The following is an 18,636-nucleotide window of genomic DNA, read 5'->3' on the forward strand; positions in this document are numbered from 1 at the left end:
TCAATATCCCCATCCACTCCAACACCGTTCTGTCTGCCCTACGGCGCCAGCTTTCGTCCTCGCTAGGAACCCGAGTCATCCGTGCCCCTTGGGCTCCCAACCGCCTGCCTGCATTGACCCCCCAAGTCCTGCTTCTCTGACCCCCTCCCCTCCACACCCCTTGTCCTTTCTCTGGACTGCAGCAACCGCCTTCTCACTTCTGAATGCCGTCCGAGCCCGAGGCCACGGTGCCAGAGTGCGCTTTCTAGAATGCAGATCTGACTGGATCACCCTAGTGCTTTAAAACCTTCCCTACCTCCCTGTGCCCTTCAGAATAAAGTCCAGGCGTCCGGGGTAGGAAAAGAGAAAAGAAAAAGAAATGATTTGCACGGACTTTTTATGAGGAGCAACGGGAGAGGCGAGGATCCCGAAGGCAGTAGAATGATAATCCAAAGCACTGAAAGAAAAATAACCGTCATCCTAGAAACAGTGAAATTTTATTTCAAGATTTATGTACCCAGTGAAAATGTCTTTCCAGAACAAGGAGAAATAATAACATACACAAATACAAAAACTAAGACTTTGCCAGTAGCAGACCCTCCCTAAGGGAAATTCCAACGGAAGAACTTCAGGCTGGAGGAAGATGATCACAGACAGAGGTCTGATGCAACAGAGAATAAAGAACAATGAAGAACATTGATAATACAATAACAATGTCTTCTGGATAAAAATAGAACTAAAATACACAACAATGGCATAGAACTTGGGTGAATGGATTAAAGTGTTCCAAGATCTTTCTATTCCTCAGGAGGAAAACGAAAATAGATAGCAAATATACTTAAACTCTGATGAGTTAAGATTGTAAGTTGTCATTAACAGGGTAAACAGAAAGAATGGAAATGCAGTATATAGTATTTAGCCAAATTATTAGAGGGGGAAAACAGAATGAGAAAGTCAATCAATCCTAAAACAAGCAAGAATGAAAAGAAAAATACAAAATAGGTGGGACAAATAAATAACAGTTATAAATTCAAATGTACTATAAAACAATCCAAGTGGACTAAATGTTGTAGTTAAAATATGAAGATTACCAGGCAGGATAAAAATCCAGCTACCTGTAATTTACAAAAGACATCCACAAGAAACATTTCCAAAACATAAGGACACTGAAAAAATCACTAAAGATAAAGAAGGTCACTTCATAATGAAAATGGTCTAACTGACCAGAAAGAAAGAACAATTTCAAATTCATATGTAAATACCATAGTCTTAAAATATAAAAAAACGAAGAAGAGAACTATACAGAGAAATAGACAAACCCACAATTACAATGGGAGATTTAAAAACACATCCGTCTGTAATCAACAAAACAAGCAGAAATATATTTAATGAAGATAATATTAAGAAACTTGACTAGGGGACTTTTACAGAACAGTGTAGCTACAACTGCAGAATACTCTCCTTCAAGTCATAGGAAATATTCACAAAAGCAGCAAAGTTAAGGGCAGAAAGTAATCAGCAAAAGCAAAAGTTATTACTATGAAAACACTAGTTGTATTGACTTTTCCCATGGACAGAGGAGCCTCGCGGGCTGCAGTCCATAGGGTCGCTAAGAGCAGGACACAGCTGAGATAGCAGGCAGGCATACCTCAATTTGAAAATCCTGGGGAAAATGCTACCACTCATTAGCAACAAACACTGCAAAACAAAAGAAAAAAAATCAGTTAACATAATTCACCATTAGTTAACAAAGAAAGACATATTGTTATCACGAAAGATACAGGGAACGTTCAAGATCTGTTTATGCTTTAAAACCTGTAGCAAATTAGGAATACAAGCAAATGACTTTATCCTGGTAAAAGTATCTACAAAAATCCTACAGCAAATATCCTAATTATTCTAATTAATAGTGAAATGTTGAAATTAGTAAAAAGGCAAGGATGATTGCAATCCTCATTTCCATTAAACATGGCACAGAATAGTCTAGACCTGTGTTATCCAACGTGGTAGGCACTAGCCCCCTATGACTACTGAGATCTTGAAATGTGACTGGTCTGAATTGATGTGTAAGGATAAAATTAAATACATGTTGAATTTTAAATAGTACCAAAAAAACCCCACACCATAAAATGTCTCATTAATAATTGTATATTGATTACATATAGAATATTTTAATACATTGGGTTACATGAACTGTTTTACAAAAATTCATTTCATCTGCTTGTTAACATTTTTAGCATGGCTATTAATTCAATTTTAAAATATACCTGCGGTCTGCATTTATGACTTAGATTTCTTCTGAACAGTGTTGACTAGACAGTAAGATAATAAAATGAAACCAAGGGAAAAGGATTAGAAATAAACAAAACTGTCACTATTTTCTGGTTTTGTGTAGAAAATAAAAAAGTTTCTCCAAAATATTAGAATTGAAAAGTTAGCAAAATTGTTGGATTAAAAAAGTCAGTATACAAAAATCTGTTGTGTTTTGTATTCTTCTATGCAGCAGTAAATAATTAGAAAATATTACTTTTAGTATAACAAAAATAAGTAAAGGACCTAGGAATAAATCTACTGATTTATACATCTAGGTCCTTATGGAATAAAATCATAAAATTTCATTGTGAGACATTAAAGACTATCTAAAAATGGAGAGTTAAACCATGCTTGGATTGAAAGACCAAGTGCTGGAACCATGACGATTCTCCCTAAATCGGTCTAAGTCAAGAGTCAAGGCAAGCCTAATCAAACTTACTGCAGGAATTTTTTGGGAACTGGATAAACTGAATGTAAAATTTTTATGGAAGTGCAAAGGGCTAGGACAAGTCAAGGTGCCCTTGAAGGAGCTGAAGAGAGAGAGGCTGGTGGTGATGAGATCACCCCCAGCAGATACCAAGACATTATAAAGCTAAAGCAAATAAGACAGTGAACTATTGACACAAGAACAGATAAATAGGACAGTGAAACCAAAAAGAAAGCCCAGAGGACTATAACCACAGACAGATCAATCTATCTGGAAAGAAGGAGCAAGAGGCTGAAACTGCTGGTCAGTGGGTATGAACTTTTCAGTAAAGGGTAACTGGAATTATCAATTCTCCATATTGGGGGGGAGGTGAAATTAAACCTCTCCCTTTCCCCAAATTAACTCCAAGCCTCAATGTGAAAGGCAAAACTCCGAAATTTTTATTTTATTTTTTTTGTTCTACCAGTTTATTGCTACCAACCCATCTCCCTCCACCCTCGTGCACACATGCTCAGTCATGTAATCCCATGGACTTCAGCCCGCCAGACTTCTCTGTCCATGGATTTTTCCAGGCAAGAATACTGGAGTGGGTTGCCATTTCCTTCTCCAAAAACTTTGAAATTTTTAGAAAATAATATTTTAAAATATATTTATTAATATGAGATCAAGGCTAATTTCTTACATGAGAAACAGTGTAAGTCACATCAGAAACAGTTGATGACTTCAGTTACATTCAAATTATGAACTTTCTTTTTCAAAAGACTGTATGTAGAGAGTGAAAAGAGAAGACAGCATTTAAAACACCATAAATGGACAAAGGAGAATATGTAAGGAATTCCTGTGAACCTGTAGGAGGATAGACAACAAATTAGAACAGAAATCCAGGAGCGGGGAAGGTGGGCAAAGGCTGGAACAGGCACTTGTAAAGAGGAAACACAAGTGATCAGTCAAATGAAAAGGCATTCACCCTCACAACTGATGCAAATACAAAGCCGCAATGAGATATAGCTTCACTCCGACTTGCTAAGCAAGGATTGTAAAGGCTGATAACGGCAAGTCCCGACAAGAACTCTCAGATACTTTATGGTGAGAAGAGTAGTGGACTCAACCACTTTGGAAATCAGTTTAGCGCGACTGGGTAAATGGAAACCTGCACATCTCCTGGGAGCCAGCAGTTTGTCTCCCAGGGACACAAGTGAGGACGATTTGTGCACAAGCGCAACAGAAAATCCATTTAAAAATGTTCACGGTAAGGACATTTGCAAAAACTTGAACCTGGAAACAGCCCCAACATCCACTAGGCTGAGCAAGTCCAGAATAGTCACACACTGGATTATTACCCAGCATTGAAATTGAGTAAACTACATACAGTGATACACATCAGGGTGAATCAGTCTTTCAAAATAATGTTAAGCAGAAGAAGTAAGAATATAAACTATACGGTGCCACTCACATAGAGTTCAAAACCAGGCAAAGCTAAATACTACTTTGTACATGGATGCAGGTGTGGATGGTAAAAACTAATGAGGGAACAAGAAAATTATGATTGCAGAGAGTGGAATAGTGGTTTTCTTTTTTGGAGAGATGTGAAAGTGGATGCATGGGAACACACGGTCCTGGTGATGTCCCCTTTTCTGATTTGAAAGCTGTTTATGTGGATGTCAGCTTTATTATTATTATTGGAATATCCATAAGTTTTATATACTCTTGTTGTAAGCATGTGTCACAATCCAAAGATTAAATTTAAAAGAAATCTTTCTTGCATGAGGCAAGTGCTCAGGGCTGGTGCACTGGGAAGACCCAGAGGGATGCGATGGGGAGGGAGGCAGGAGGGGGGATCGGGATGGGGAACACATGTAAATCCATGGCTGATTCATGTCAATGTATGGCAAAAACCACTACAATATTGTAAAGTAATTAGCCTCCAACTAATAAAAATAAATAAAAAAAAAAGAATGCTAAAAAAATAAAAATAAAAATAAAGTGACTGAGCATACATAAAAAATAAATAAATAAATAAATAAATAAAAGAAATCTTTCTGAAACTATAGTTAGGGACCAGACTCTACAGGGCACTTTTAGACTGTGTTAAGGATTTTTGTCTTTATCTTAAAAAGTACTAGATTGTTGAGGAAAAATTGCAGCTGAAAGAGCAATACAAAGAATAGTAGAAAAACTGACTCAAAATAATTCAGGGTATAAGATAAGTTTGGGATGAAACCTCTTCAGAGATATTTTAGGAGATCCCACATGTGAAAAGCAGAAACAAGCTGCTTTGAGAAGGTAGCAATCAGAAAATAAGAAAGAATTCTTGAACATAAAAAATTGCTGAAATTTAAAAAATGAACAGAGGAGTTAGTGGATTATAGAATATAGAACAAAAAAAAAAAAAAAAGGAGAATATGAAAGAAAAGACAAAAGCTAAAAGGAATCTATGGGGTCTGACATCTGTATCAGGAGTTCCAGAAAGAGAAGGCAAGGAAAGCAAAGGGGAGGAAATGACCAAATAGAAAAGAATTTCCCAGACGTGAGTAGAGACACGGCCATCACATTGAAAGGATTTATCAAGTGATGAGCAGGGTAGACACACGGTAACAAATGTCTGAACATCAGGATAAAAAGAACATTAATTTAAAAGCTTTCTGTTTAAAAAAGATTGCAAAGAAAAGAATACAGATCAGTCTGGCATTACCAGTAACAGAGGCCAGAAGACAGCAGAGAAAGGTCTTTGAATTCTAAAGGAAAATTACTTTGAATCTAAAAGTATATGCCTTCTGGGCCAGTTTAAAATGTTCTATTCAACAGAAATTATGACTTACAGTGCTGTAAACAAATAAGAGGCTACTCTTCTCATCTAACCAGATAAGGAAGCATTGCTTGCTTATTCAGTAGATCAGAGACATCAGGGACAGCATCTCTGTGATTCCACGGGCTTTAGCTTATATTTGTTGCCATATGGTAAGATAACTGATAAGATGACTGCTTCAGCTCCAGACAACACACCCATGTTCCTTTAGAGAAGGAGGGTAGAGGGTGGTGCCATGTGCCTATGTTCCCTTTTATCCTGATTTTAGCAGGAAAACAAAGCTTACCCAGAGAAACTGCTTATGGTCCAGTTGCCAGAAATGGGTTGCAGAGCTTCTGCAACAGTTGGCAGAGATTCTGAGAAAATGGGTATTCAGCCAAATGACACTGCTGCCTCATACACAGAAAAGGGGCAAGAAATAAATAAGGGACTGGGTACCACGTAGCGAACTAACAGGTTAGCCTCACTAGCCAAACTCAAATGTGAGGGCTAAATAAGACAACTTTCAGACATGCAAGAACTCTGAAAATTTAATTCCTGAGCTTCTGTCATTAGGAAATTATTTGAGTATCTACCTCATCAAGAATGGCAAGGTATTACTCAGAGTAAGTAAGGCTAGCTATTAGACCAACACACACGCACACACACACAGAGTCTCAGTAGTTAAATACACCAAGGATTCATTTCTTGACCACCTTGGAGCCAGTGACGGTTACTGAGGCCAGGGAGGGGCTAGAGGAGGCTAGGGGCTGGGGGAGTCTGCTCTACATATTCATTTAGGACTCAGACTTCTTCCATCTGTGTTCTCCACAGGGACATAAGCCAGATGACAAGGGATGAGAGTAAATAAGACACATTATCTTCACAGAAGTCTAGTAAACCTCCGAAGCACATTCCATTGGCAAGAACTAACTACACATGTGACCCAGTGCAGACGGAAAGAAGCGGGTCATCAGAGCTGGTGGGCTTTGGTGAGTAGCTACCGTCTCTGTACAGGGTGGATACTGAGAGGAAGCTGTAGGAGATGAAGCAAAGAGATTTATCTAAGAGTCCCGTGGAGAGCTTCCTTGGACAGCAAAGAGATCAAACCAGTCAATCCTAAAGGAAACCAACCCTGAATATTCATTGGAAGGACTGACGCTGAAGCTCCAATACTTTGGCCACCTGATGTGAGAGCCAACTCATTAGAAAATCCCCTGATGCTGGGAAAGATTGAGAGCAGGAGGAGAAGGGGGTGACAGAGGATGAGACAGTTGGATGGCATCACCGACTCCATGGACATGAGTTTGAGCAAACTCCAGGAGATAGTGAAGGATAGGAAGCCTGGCATGCTGCAGTTCATAGAGTCACAAAGAGTGGGACATGACTGAGCAACTGAACAACAACCAGTGGAAAGAAATTTCAGGAAAATACCTGTTGCAGCAAGCCTAGAAAGCAATTTTCATGTCTCGTGGGTAGAAACCTAGGAGTGGAATCATTGGAGTGTAAATGGCAACTTTCTAAGAACCTGTCAAATTGTTTTCTACAATGGCTGGACTATTTTACATTCCCATCAACACTCAGAGATCCATTGCTCCATGTCCTTGCCAACACTTGATATCATCAATCTTTTCCATTTTAGCTATTTATTGCAGGTATACTGATAGAGCATTTGCACTTCTCTAATGACTGTTGATATTAAGCATCTTTTCATATGTTTATTTGCATAGCTCAGTTGGTAAAGAATCTTCCTATAATGCAGGAGACTCCGGTTTGATTCCTGGGTTGGGAAGAACCTCTGGAGAAGGGATAGTCTACCCATTCCAGTATTCTAGGGCTTCCCTTGTGGTTAAGCTGGTAAAGAATCAGCCTGGAATGTGGGAGACCTGGGTTTGATCCCTGGGTTGGGAAGATCCCCTGGAGAAGGGGAAGGCTACCCACTCCAGTATTCTGGCCTGGAGAATTTCATGGCCTGTATATAGTCCATGGGTTTGCAAAGAGTCAGACACGACTGAGCAACTTTCACTTTCACATCCTCTTTAGTAAAATGTGTCTTCAAATATTTTACCCATTTTGCAAATCAGGTTCTTTGTCTTATTTTCAGTTTATAAGATTCCTTTCAATAGCCCAAGTCCTTCATGAGATATATGTTTTGCAAATATTTCCTCCCAGACAGGCTTGTCTTTTCATTTTCTTAATGGTGTCTTTCAAAGAACAAAAGCTTTTACCTTCAGATATGTGATTCATTACTATTTGTATATGATATGACATAAGGATCAGGTTCATTTTTTCCACATGGTTATCCATCTTGTCAATTTCTACCAAAAAAGACTGATAGAATTTTTATTAAGATTATTTTGAATCTGTAGTTTGACTTGGAAATGACTGACATTTATATATATGTAATTTTATTTATTTATTTTTGGCTATACTTGGTCTTCGTTGCTGCACAGGCTTTTCTCTAGTTGCGATGAGTCGGGGCTACACTCTACTTGTGGCTGGGGGCTTCCCATTGAGATAGCTTCTCTTGTTGCAGAGCACGGGCTTTAGGGTGAGTGGGCTTTGGTAGCTGTGGTACATGGGTCCAGTAGTTGCAGCTCCTGGGCTCTGGGGCACAGGCTCAATAGTTGTGGTGCATAAGCTTGGCTGCTCCACGGCACGTGGAATCTTCCTGGATCAGGGATCGAGCCCGTGTCTCCTGCCTTGGTAGGCAGACTCTCTACCATTGAACCAGCAGGAAAGCCGCTGACTGACATCTTATTATTGAATTTTCCAATCCATGAAAATGTTATGACTCTCCATTCAATAGCATTGAACATTTAGTTTTCATTCGATTTTTTTCCAAAAATGTCAAAATTGTCAGCAATGTTCTGTAGTTTCAAGGATGCAGTTGCTATATATCTTTGTCAGAGTTACCCTTAAGTGTTTCATGCTGTTTTATAAGTGGTGTTTTACAATTTTAGTTTCCAGTTGTTCATGACTAGTGTATACAACTAAATTTGATATTTTGTATTGACCTGTATCATACAACATTGCTAAGCTCATTTATTAGTTCGATTAGCTTTTTTTGTAAATCCCATCCAGTTTTCTATGTAGATAATCTTGTCTGTGAATAAAGAATTTTCCTTCACATCCAGTGTGTATGCGTTTCTTTTTCTTGCTTTGTTGCACTGGCTAAGACATCCAATGCAGTGCTGACTAGAAGCATAGAGGGCAGACATCGTAGCATTTTTCCTGATCTTTGGGAGGAAGCACTCAGGTTTTTATGATATTAGTTACAGATTTTTTGGAAGACACCCTTTATTAGGTTAGGAGAGCTTTCTTCTGTCCCCAGTTTGCTGAGAGTTTTTATTATAACAGCGTTGAATTTTGTCAAATACCTTTTCCTGCATCTATTGGATGAGCCTATGGCTTTCCCTGTTCATTAACAGGGTGGATTAACATTTGATTTCTAAATCAATAATAAGTATATTTTTAAGTTTTATTTTTTAGTATTAAAATAGATACTCTCAGGCCCTAAGGGGTGTCTCAGACTCTCCTGACTCACTTCCGACTCATCTCTCAATTCCATCCTTTTCTCCCAACCCTTGTGGTCACCACCACCACCACCCCCTCAAACCAAGCCACCGGAATCTCACACTTCAGTCCTTGCCACCTCTTTCATCTGGCACTGTAGCCAGAGTGACCATATCCTTCCCTACTAACCACTTGTGATATTGTGATTCTAATAAGAAATATCAATTTGGTTTCCCCATTTCTGACACAGAGCTCCTAAAACCCTTGGAATTTCCTAAGTGATAAGAGTGATAAAGGTAACCTGATATTTATAACAAACTTTTTTCAACCACATCTGAGTTTATATTCATAAGGTGACTTCTGGAAAGTGACTAAAGGTAGGGACTGGTTGCCAGGGAAACTAACCAGAGGCTTACAGGGTTGGAGCTTTTAGCTCCAAGAAAAGAAGGGCTGAAGGTTGAATCAATAGCCAGTGACCACTGATATAACCAATCATGCCTGTGTAATGAAGCCTCCATAAAACTCCAAAAGCATGGGGCTCAGAGATCTCTGGATCGGTGAATACCTGGAGGTCTTGGGTGAACAGTGCACCCAAAGAGCGCGTGGACGCTCCACACCTCTTCCCCATACTTTGCCCTGTGCATCTCTTACCCCTGGCTCTTCCTGAGTAGTATTCTTTTATAATAAACTGGTTATCCAGTGGGTAAGCTGTTTTCCTTAATTCTGTGAACTGCTCTAGCAAAGTAATCAGTCCAGAAATGATGCACAGAAGCACAGATGACAACCTGGACTTACTATTGGCTTCTGAAATGGGGGGTGGGGTGGGGACAGCTGGCCTTGTGGGACTGAGCCCTTGACCTATGGGATTTGACACTGTCTCAGGGTAGAATTTTTCACTATTTGGTGGTGCTGGAAAAACACCCAGGATCATCATTCTGTGGCTCTCAGCTCAGGGCCTCTATACAGACGCTGTTCCCTTCGTGACTGTTTCCCCCCTCCCTCCTCTGATTGCTAGGGGCCTAAGCCAGTCACTATTGTTTCCGTCCTTCAAAATGAATCTCAAACATTTCCTCCTTTGTGAAGCCTCCTGGGCTGCTCTCTCCTGCCCCAGCAAAACTTCCTGGGCTTCGCTCAGTGACCGCTGTGATCCTGCTGTCTGTCTGTGTGTGCCTCTTCCATCGGGCTGGGAGCTCCTCCTGGAGGACAGGGAGCATGTTTGATTCAGCTCACCATCCTGGTGCTCTGCCCAGGGCCAGGCTCACAAGAGGGGCTTTGCATTTGTTGAGTGAATAAATACATGCTCAGTGAGAGGCTGGCCTTCCGCAAAGCCAGGGGAAGAGGGCACTAAATGGGGGCTTTGCAGCAGGAGGCGGGAAGGCTGCTGGAGTCAGCCTCGGGACTTTCCTGGTGATCTTGTGGCTAAGATTCTATGCTCCCAATGCAGAGGGCCCTGGTTTGACCCCTGGTCAGGAAACTAGATCCCCATGCCATAACTAAAAGTCTGAGAGGCCTCAATGAAGATTGAAAGTCCTGCATGCTGCAACTAAGACCCCATGCGGCCAAATACATGAATACATTTTTTCAAAAAAGACTGGCACAATCACTAAAAAAGAAAAAAAAGGTGGGGGTGTGGGAGGAAGAGGCCCTGTGGATCGCAGAGGGAAGGCTACAGTATCTCAGGTGTCCTCTTAAGCCTGGAACATAGCAAGATGCTCTCTGACCACCAGGTGGCGCCAGGCGCCCAGGTGTCTGACTGCCCAGCACGTGTTCCTTGACTTCCTTCATAGGATAGACGCCCAAGGAAGCCAGAGCCAGAACCTGCAGGACCCACAGCAGCAACACAAGAGGGTTCCTCTAGGCCGGGCTTTGGTGCCACCTCAGGTCCTCAAGGGGTCCTGCCCCACCTGCTTTTCTGTGCCCGAGATCCCACCTACTGGAGTTGGGATGACTCGACTACACTGCAACCCCCCTGCTCCTCCCCTGCAGCTCACGGAGGAGCGCCCTGGATAACGCATGTGTCACCAGACAGCAGAAGAGAATGGGACATGGATCCAGGGTCCCAGGGTTCAAGTCTCTGCTCTGACACTTACTGGCCGTGTGACCGGTACCCAGCACTGAGGCTGGGTCTTGCTATGAGCAGGCACATTCTGAGTTACTCCATTAATCTCTCCATCACGCTATGGTGTAGGAACCACCATTAGCCCCATTTTACAGATGAGGAAACTAGGGCACAGAGAAGCTAAGTAGCTAAAGATTACACAGCCAGGAGGTGGGTCCTGCCAGGGAGGGATTAAGTGTGGATGCAATGCCTGGGGCTGGGAGAAGAAAAGAGTGACCGTGAAGGTGGAGAGGTGGTGTGGACAAAAGGAACAGGGGAGAGGCATAGGTGGGAGTTGGGGGTCCAGGGGCTTGTCTGTTTTCAGGGCAGACACTTGAGGGTGTGTCTGGGCTGTAGGGGAGGGAGGCGGGGAAGAACCAGTAGAGAGGGGCAGCCGGTGGGAGGTGAGGAGCTGATGGTTCTGGAAGCTGGGGCAGACGAACAGCACTGGGAGCACCTCCTGGGTGCAGGGTGAGTGGCCCACGTCGATGATGTCCCTGATCCTCATGCTTCCAGCTCTCACTCTACAAGGCGCACATGGAGGCCTTCAGTGACTCACTGGGAACCCCAGGCTGTGCACTCTCCTCCCAGGCCCCGGTGCCTCCCAGGGACTCCTGTTGTGTGCCAAGCCCCCACCCAGTCCAGGGAGAGAGGCCATGGGGCAGGATCCAAGGGCTCGACCCCACTTACAATGCCTGTGATCAGGGCCAGGAGGCCGAGGCTGAAAGGGACGGTTCCGATCTCTGGGTCAGACAGTTTCCCAGTTTCTCTCCCTGTTTCTCCTCGGCCTGTTGCCCTCTGTCCTCAGGGCCAGGCTGGGCACAGAGCCCAGAAATGGAGTTGTCTTGGGGATCCCCACTTAGAAAGCATCTTAGGATGGTTTCTAGGCACTTACAACCATATCCTGTCTTCACAGGCGTGTTACTTCTGTGGTCCTCCAGCACCCCAGGAGGTCTTCCCTGTTACAACCCTCTTCTTGCAGGTGGAAAACAGCACAGAGATGTTGAGCATCTTGTCCAAGCCACACAGCGAACGAACGACGGAGCCAGAACATTCCACACTGCAGACCACATCAGATTCTGTGTTATTAGAACTTCTCACCCTCGGGTCTATCTGGTGTGGCTGCAGAGGCAGGACTGAGCCCCAGCTGGTCCAGGGGCCGACACATTCTTAAATGCTAGGCCAGCCTCCTGTCTCTCCGGAGGAAAAGAGCCCCCATTTCACAGATGGGAAAACTGAGGCCCAGAGGGGAACAGCTCGACAGAGGCCCCACCCCGGGGTAGAACAGGACTCTTAGCCACCTGTGATGACCCTCTGCCACCTGCTGTCCTGGGAGACCCATCCCATTCCCCCAGGGGCCCCTCCCTGCAATGCCCAGCCCTTCTCCCTCCCTCTTGCAGGCACAAACTGCCCACAGACAGCCTGTATCCCTTTTCCTGTGGCTCATTCAGCAGCCCCCAGGAGGATTTCCTGGGGCAGGTGCATGTGGGGCGCCGGATGAGGAGGCAGGAGGACAGGTGTGGGCAGGCCAGTCCTTTCCGGGTCCCACCTGAGGGCCTCAGGTGCAGCCCCAAAGCCCAGACGCTACTGTGTCTGGGGCCCGGCTTCCAACTGAGCAAGCCCAGGGCCCGAAGGCCAGGCGCTGGGACTCAGATTCATTTCCTCCCGGGCCCTGAGCGCACCTGCTCCCGGCCCTCACCACATCTGTTTCTCCTTCCTCCACCCCCAGCCCTGGTCTCGGTTCCTTTTCCTGCAGGGACACCCCGCGGTTCTCTGATCTTCTGATCTCTTCTCGGAACCCTCGTCCCCTCCTCCATTTCAGTCTTCCCTCCCCCGACCTGGGCCTGGGGCAGCCTCCCTGCCCTCTCTGCCGACCATCTGGCTCCTGCTTCCTCGAGGCTGGTGGTGGGAGAACTTGGAGGGGTCTTGGCCTTCCTCTACCGCCCCTCAGTCTACGACTGGGAAAGCTGAGGCCACCAACCCAGGGGCTCCTCAGACGCATGGCAGGGGCTTGACATCTGAGCGTCCCTGTGGGCCAGCGTGGGGCCAGCACAGGGGCGGGTAGTGCAGTGTGACGTGTCTGAGGTGGCAGGTGGGTCGGCTGAGCTGGAATCCAGTTCCACCATGCTGTGGTGTACAGCCTAGGGCAAGATTCTCAACTTCTCTGAACCTCCTTTTTTTTTTTTTTCATTTGTAAACTAGGAAGAACAAGACTTACTTCACAGGTCTGTAGTGAGAATGAACAAAACAATGTGTGCAAGATAAATATCTCAGTGTAAGGTGGCTATAACTGGTTCATTCAATAAATATTGACTGAACACCTATGCATCATTCTCAGTTAGTTCTAAAGAAAAGAAACCAAGTCAGCAATGTCCAGGTTCCCTGATCTCCCATCCTCTTCTTTCCTGATGTGTTCCCCCGCCCTTTCCTAATCTGTCTAGAGCAAGCAAGCAAGCTTAGTTGCTCAGTCATGTTCAACTTTTGCAACCCTTTGAACCGTAACCCACCAGGCTCCTCTGTGCATGGGATTTTTCAGGCAAGAATACTGGAGTGGGTTGCCATTTCCTTCCCCAGGGGATCTTCCCAAACCAGGGATCGAACCCACATCTCTTGTGTCTCCTGCATTGCAGACATATTCTTTACCCACTGAGCCACTGGAGAAGCCCCTGTCCAAAGATGTCTCCCTAAATTATCCAATTACAGATATTCCTGCCATGCTCAGAAGCCACCAGTAGCCCCCTGGTGCCTAGAGTATCATACCCCAGCTACCAGGTCTGATAGCCCTCAAGGTCATCCCTGATCCAGCTCTCACCTCTCTTTCCCACGAGGTCTCCCCTTATTTTGTGACACCTCTGAGTGTCTGGTGGCCCTGGGTAGAACAGCGATCCTCTTCCTCATTGCCAACAAACTCCTATCAACTTTTTTGGCCTGTTTCCTCCAGCGGCCCCCACTGCCTGCATGGGAGTGGCTGTGAAGCTCGGTCAGCCTCTTCATCTAAGCATCCACCTCACCCCAACCACTGCCCTCCCAACCCCCGCCCCCACCCCACCACACACACACACTGCTTCCTTCCATCACCAGCTTTGGCAGGAACTGCTGGGCCCATCACACATACTGGGGCGAACATTGCAGAGGGTGACCTGCACTCTGCCACCGTCCAGCCAGTGTCATTCACCTTCATTATGTTGCCAAGGCCTTAGATGCTGGCCCCTCTGCCCCTGAGCCTTAGCTTCGTCCGAGGTCCTGGTCCCCTTCCAGGTAACAGGCACAGTGCCTCCAGCTGCCCTCCAGGACTGTCAGGGCCCAGGGCCCAGACTATCATCCAGGCAGAGCCCTCAGCACGTGGGAGGGAGAGAGCCCAGAGGAACCTTCACCCCACCCCCCCTCCCCAGGGCTCAGTCCTCTCTCTAGGAGCCTACCAAGTCTTCCCAACCTCTGCTTGCCCCTCACAGGGCTGCCTGTCCGTCTCTGACTCTTAGTTCATTCTGAGCTGAAAATTGCCTCCATGAACCTCTGCTGATCCATTCATTCCTTCACGAGTTCATGCAACACGTGTCGCGCATCTACGCACATGCGCCAATCAGTGAGGCGGGAGGAAGATGCTAACGTGGCGATGACAGCGAGGATGGAAATGAAGGAGGAAACTGAGGCTGGAAAGAGACAGGTCACCACACAGAATCTCTCAGCCGGGGGGTGGGAGGTGCGGGGCAGCCAGGACTCGTTTCCATCTCCGTGCCCCAGGCCTCTGCCCTTTCTTTCCCCTGAATTAGATGTACCCCGCGCAGGACTTGGGGAGTAATAATACCCGCGGTGGTGTGGGGAACTAGCCATCGACTCCCCAGAATTTGGGGGAGGGGCTCAACAGAGGGGCCACTGGGAAGGCTCCCTCCTCCCCGGCCCCCGCCCCAAGGAGCCTCCTTCTGAGAAGGAAGTATTATTTAACGGACATTGTGTTGGGAGGGGAAACACGGGGTCCCTGGAGCTCAGCCAGCCTCCTGCCTTCAGGCTGTTTGGCTTTGTTTGTTTTTTCGGCCCCCTTTTTTTTTCCTTTTTCTTTGGGCTAATTGTTCTCATTAAATCTTTTTGTCCTGTTTTGTTTTTTACCGCGACTGACAATGCTGCGCGGTGCTCAGCGCCGCTTCCTGTGTTTCTGCCCCAGCTCAGGCCTCCAAGGGGGCCTTGCTTCCTGTTGTGAGCGGTTGCCATGGCGACTCGAGGCCCCCCAGTGGGCTCCACGGGGGTGGGAGGGGATGGGAGGTGGGGGGTGAGACAGGGTTGACATCATCGGGTGAGGAGGCAAGGGGCCGGGGTCTGGGGGCGGGGGGGCGGTGAATGGAGGCCGGGCAGGCAGTGGCGGGAGCCTGGCGGCGTTGTTGAGGGGTGACTCATAGCCTGGGAAGGGGAAGAACGCCCTCACATTCTTTCGGGAGGTAAACAAGGTCAGGGAGTGCGGCCGGGGATCCTGTTTACCTGACCCTGCCCCCCCCCACCCCCCGGGGACCAGGAGCCTGTGCAGGACAAGACGCTGGAACAGAACCAGACAGGCTCAGGGGCCAGGGCAAGGTGGGGGGCCTGGTGACTCCAGCCCAGACCCCCCGGTGAGGGCTGGTGGGCCCAGCTGCAAGGTGACAGCTCTGAACTTCAAGCAGGCCACTTGCCCCCCGAGCCTTGGTGCCCTCTGCTTCTAATGGGGCGGTCCTCCGGTGTCAAGACCCCTTGTTCTCCCATCACTTGGGCCTGGGTCCGGGTGGGCCTGTCTCTAGGCAACCTCTGCCGCACAGCCCTTTGAGGCCCTGTAGTCTGTCCCCACCCACCGACAGGGCCTGATCCAGGTCAGGGATGGGAAGGCTGCACCTGATCCGGCCAGGGTGATGTCCGAGAGGGGTGGCCCAGACCCAGGGCTGGAGCAAGCAGGGAGAGATGGGTCCGCAGCTTGGGGTGTGGGGGCACCTCTAGAATCTCACGGCTGGAGCCTGGAGTCCCTCACTTCTCCCCCCTCCACCCCTGAATTTCCCTTCAGCCTTCCCAGAAGGCTACCTCCTATCCCTGCCCCTCTGACAAGTGACAACCACCCTGCCCATCACCGAGGGCCCAGAAAGTGTCCCTCCTGGATCCAGGGGGCCTGAACCCTGGTCAAACTCCTGGATTCCCTGATGCTGGGCTCCTGCAAGAACAGGGGTGGGGGTGGGGGTCAGAGCTGAGCATCAGCCCCTGTATCTCAGAGACAACCTCCCACCTTGACCCTTTTCATATTGCCAAACAGACCAGCTGCCCATGGGAGGAAGGGTCTGCCTCTCCACAGCATGCCCCCATATTCTGCAGGTGTCATGGGGGGCCCCAAGAGACAGCCTCTAGGGGCCACAGTGGAGATGAGGCCAACCAGCCTGGTGGCTAAGAGCAAGGGCCTCCACTAAGAGCAAGTTTGCTCAACTATCAGACTGGCTTGGACCAAGTCTGCCTTTGCCACTTGCCAGCTGGTACCCTCAGGCATGTTCCCTGGCTCCTCCGAGTCTCAGTTTCCTCACCTGGGAAAGAGAACCTCATAGAGTTGGTGTGATTGAGTTGATACCTGTGAATGAAGCACGGGGTACATAGTAGGTCCTCAACAAACCTCTGTCCTGCCCAGACCCACTGTGTGCCCCCCGTGGTGCCAGCCCCCCCAGGCTCTCCTGTACCGAGTGCCCATCCCAGTGCCCATCCCAGGGCAGGAGCGGTGCCCACCACATGCCCTGTGGTTTTCCCATAAAGGGGATGGCCGCGGGCTTCCCTGGACAGGGAATATCCTGTTCTCGGAGTGGGGGGAGGAAGAGGAGCGGGAAGGACACAGCCGCTCCGCATTCCTGGCATTCTTGGCCGGAGCCTGTCCAGCTGCCTGGAGCAGGCGCTGCCGGGGGTGCTGGCCCAGTGCCACGCTGTCCTAGCCTGGCAGAACAACATCCCACTTAAGGTGCCTCTTGGACTTGGGGGACAGGGGACCCCTCTCTCTACCATCCCACTCACCTCAGGCTATCACAGAAGCAGACAAACCCTAACCCAGGAAGGAGAGACCTGGGGGGCCAATAGGGGAGAGAGCTCTTTTTTTTTTTTTGTAATTTGACTTGCTTCTTTATTTTTTTAAAATTTATTTTTAATTGAAGGATAAGTGCTTTACAGTATTGTGTTGGTTTCTATCAAACATCAACACGAACCAGTCACAGGCTTACCCATGTCCTGGCCCATTTAAACATCCCTCCCGCCTCTCTCCCATCCCAACCCTCTAGGTTGTTAACAGCCCTTTTAGGAGTTCCTTGAGTCATACTGCAAATTCCCATTGGCTGTCTATTTTACATATGGTAATATACGTTTCGTTGTCACTAGGGAAGAGGATTCTGCTTTCAGTTCTGCCTGTGGGGCTCCCCAGATTGTCCCCCATCCCCAGGGAATGGGATTTTGTGTGTCTATGGGATTTTTTAGGCAAGAATACTGAAGTGGGTTGCCATTTCTTTCTCCAGGGGATCTTCCCAACACAGGGATCGAACCTTTGGCTCTTGTGTCTCCTGCATTGGCAGGCAGATTCTTTACCACTACCACCCAGGGAAGTCCTGGAGAATGGTTGGGGGGAGCAGGGGTGGCTGGGTCAGGGAAGGAGAGGAAGAGGCAGAGGGCTCTGAAATTCTAGTCTTTGGTACCTGGGACAGTTACTTTTCCTTTATGGGACTCAGTTTCTCCATCTGCAAAATGGGAGGGTGGTCTCCCTCCTTTGGGCAGTCTCCGCCTTGCTTCCCTGTGGTGTCACGGTCTGGTAACTGCCTCTTTGCAGAGCCTCTTCCCCTAATCAAGGGCAGAAACCCAGCTCTTCTGTGCACTGAAGAGCTGGGGCAGGTTAGGGTGATTTCCACTGCGTTTCTAGGCCAACTCCATTTGCAGCAATGATCTGCAGACTTCTGAGACTCAAGAGAAGAGCCGGAAACAGTGCAGTCCCAGGGTGGTCAGTCTCCAGAGTCTCCTGCATGGGTGTGTCTTGGTGGGTCCTGGGAGGGAAACGACTTGTCCAAGACCCCACAGTCAGCCATGTTGAGCTGACTCTGGACCCCATGCATGCATTCATTGTTCCTTCCCCAGACTGCCCAGAGCTGAGTTCGTTCTTTTCCGTGTTTTTCTGCAAACAGAGCAGAGCAGTCTGGGAAGGAGCAGGGACAGGACAGCTCCCAGGGGTCGCCTCAGAAACTGCTGTCCTCAGGAGACCACACCCATGCACAGGTGACTGTAGACATGGGCCTCTGTCCACTCTGAACTGTCCTCTGCACTGGGGGACCCGGGAGATCCCCCAGGGCTGGGTGGGGGAGGGTGGGAGGGATGTGCTGGAGTGGACACACTGGGGGTCAAGCCTGGGCCTCCAGTGTCTGGACTCCCTCCTTCGTGCAGTTCAAGAGCCACCCCAGGCCCATCTGCCCAGTCCAAGAGGCCCTCCGAGCCGTCTGCCCTCCTTGCCTCTTAATGCAGTTCAAAAGCTCTTTGCCGTCCTTGGGACAGAGACCA

General features: G+C 47.5%; 1 long non-coding RNA gene across 1 annotated transcript in view; it reads left to right on the forward strand.

Moving 5' to 3' along the window:
- LOC139030558 (uncharacterized) overlaps nucleotides 1-8,636 on the forward strand; it is a 16,680-nt gene extending 8,044 nt beyond the window's left edge. Inside the window, exon 2 of the long non-coding RNA XR_011482924.1 lies at nucleotides 6,339-8,636. This is a non-coding gene — a long non-coding RNA (uncharacterized lncRNA). The remainder of the gene's footprint in view (nucleotides 1-6,338) is intronic.
- The last annotated feature ends 10,000 nt before the right edge of the window (nucleotides 8,637-18,636 follow it).

This window comes from Odocoileus virginianus, chromosome 23 (assembly GCF_023699985.2).
Source record: "Odocoileus virginianus isolate 20LAN1187 ecotype Illinois chromosome 23, Ovbor_1.2, whole genome shotgun sequence".
Classification (NCBI taxonomy): Eukaryota; Metazoa; Chordata; class Mammalia; order Artiodactyla; family Cervidae; genus Odocoileus; species Odocoileus virginianus.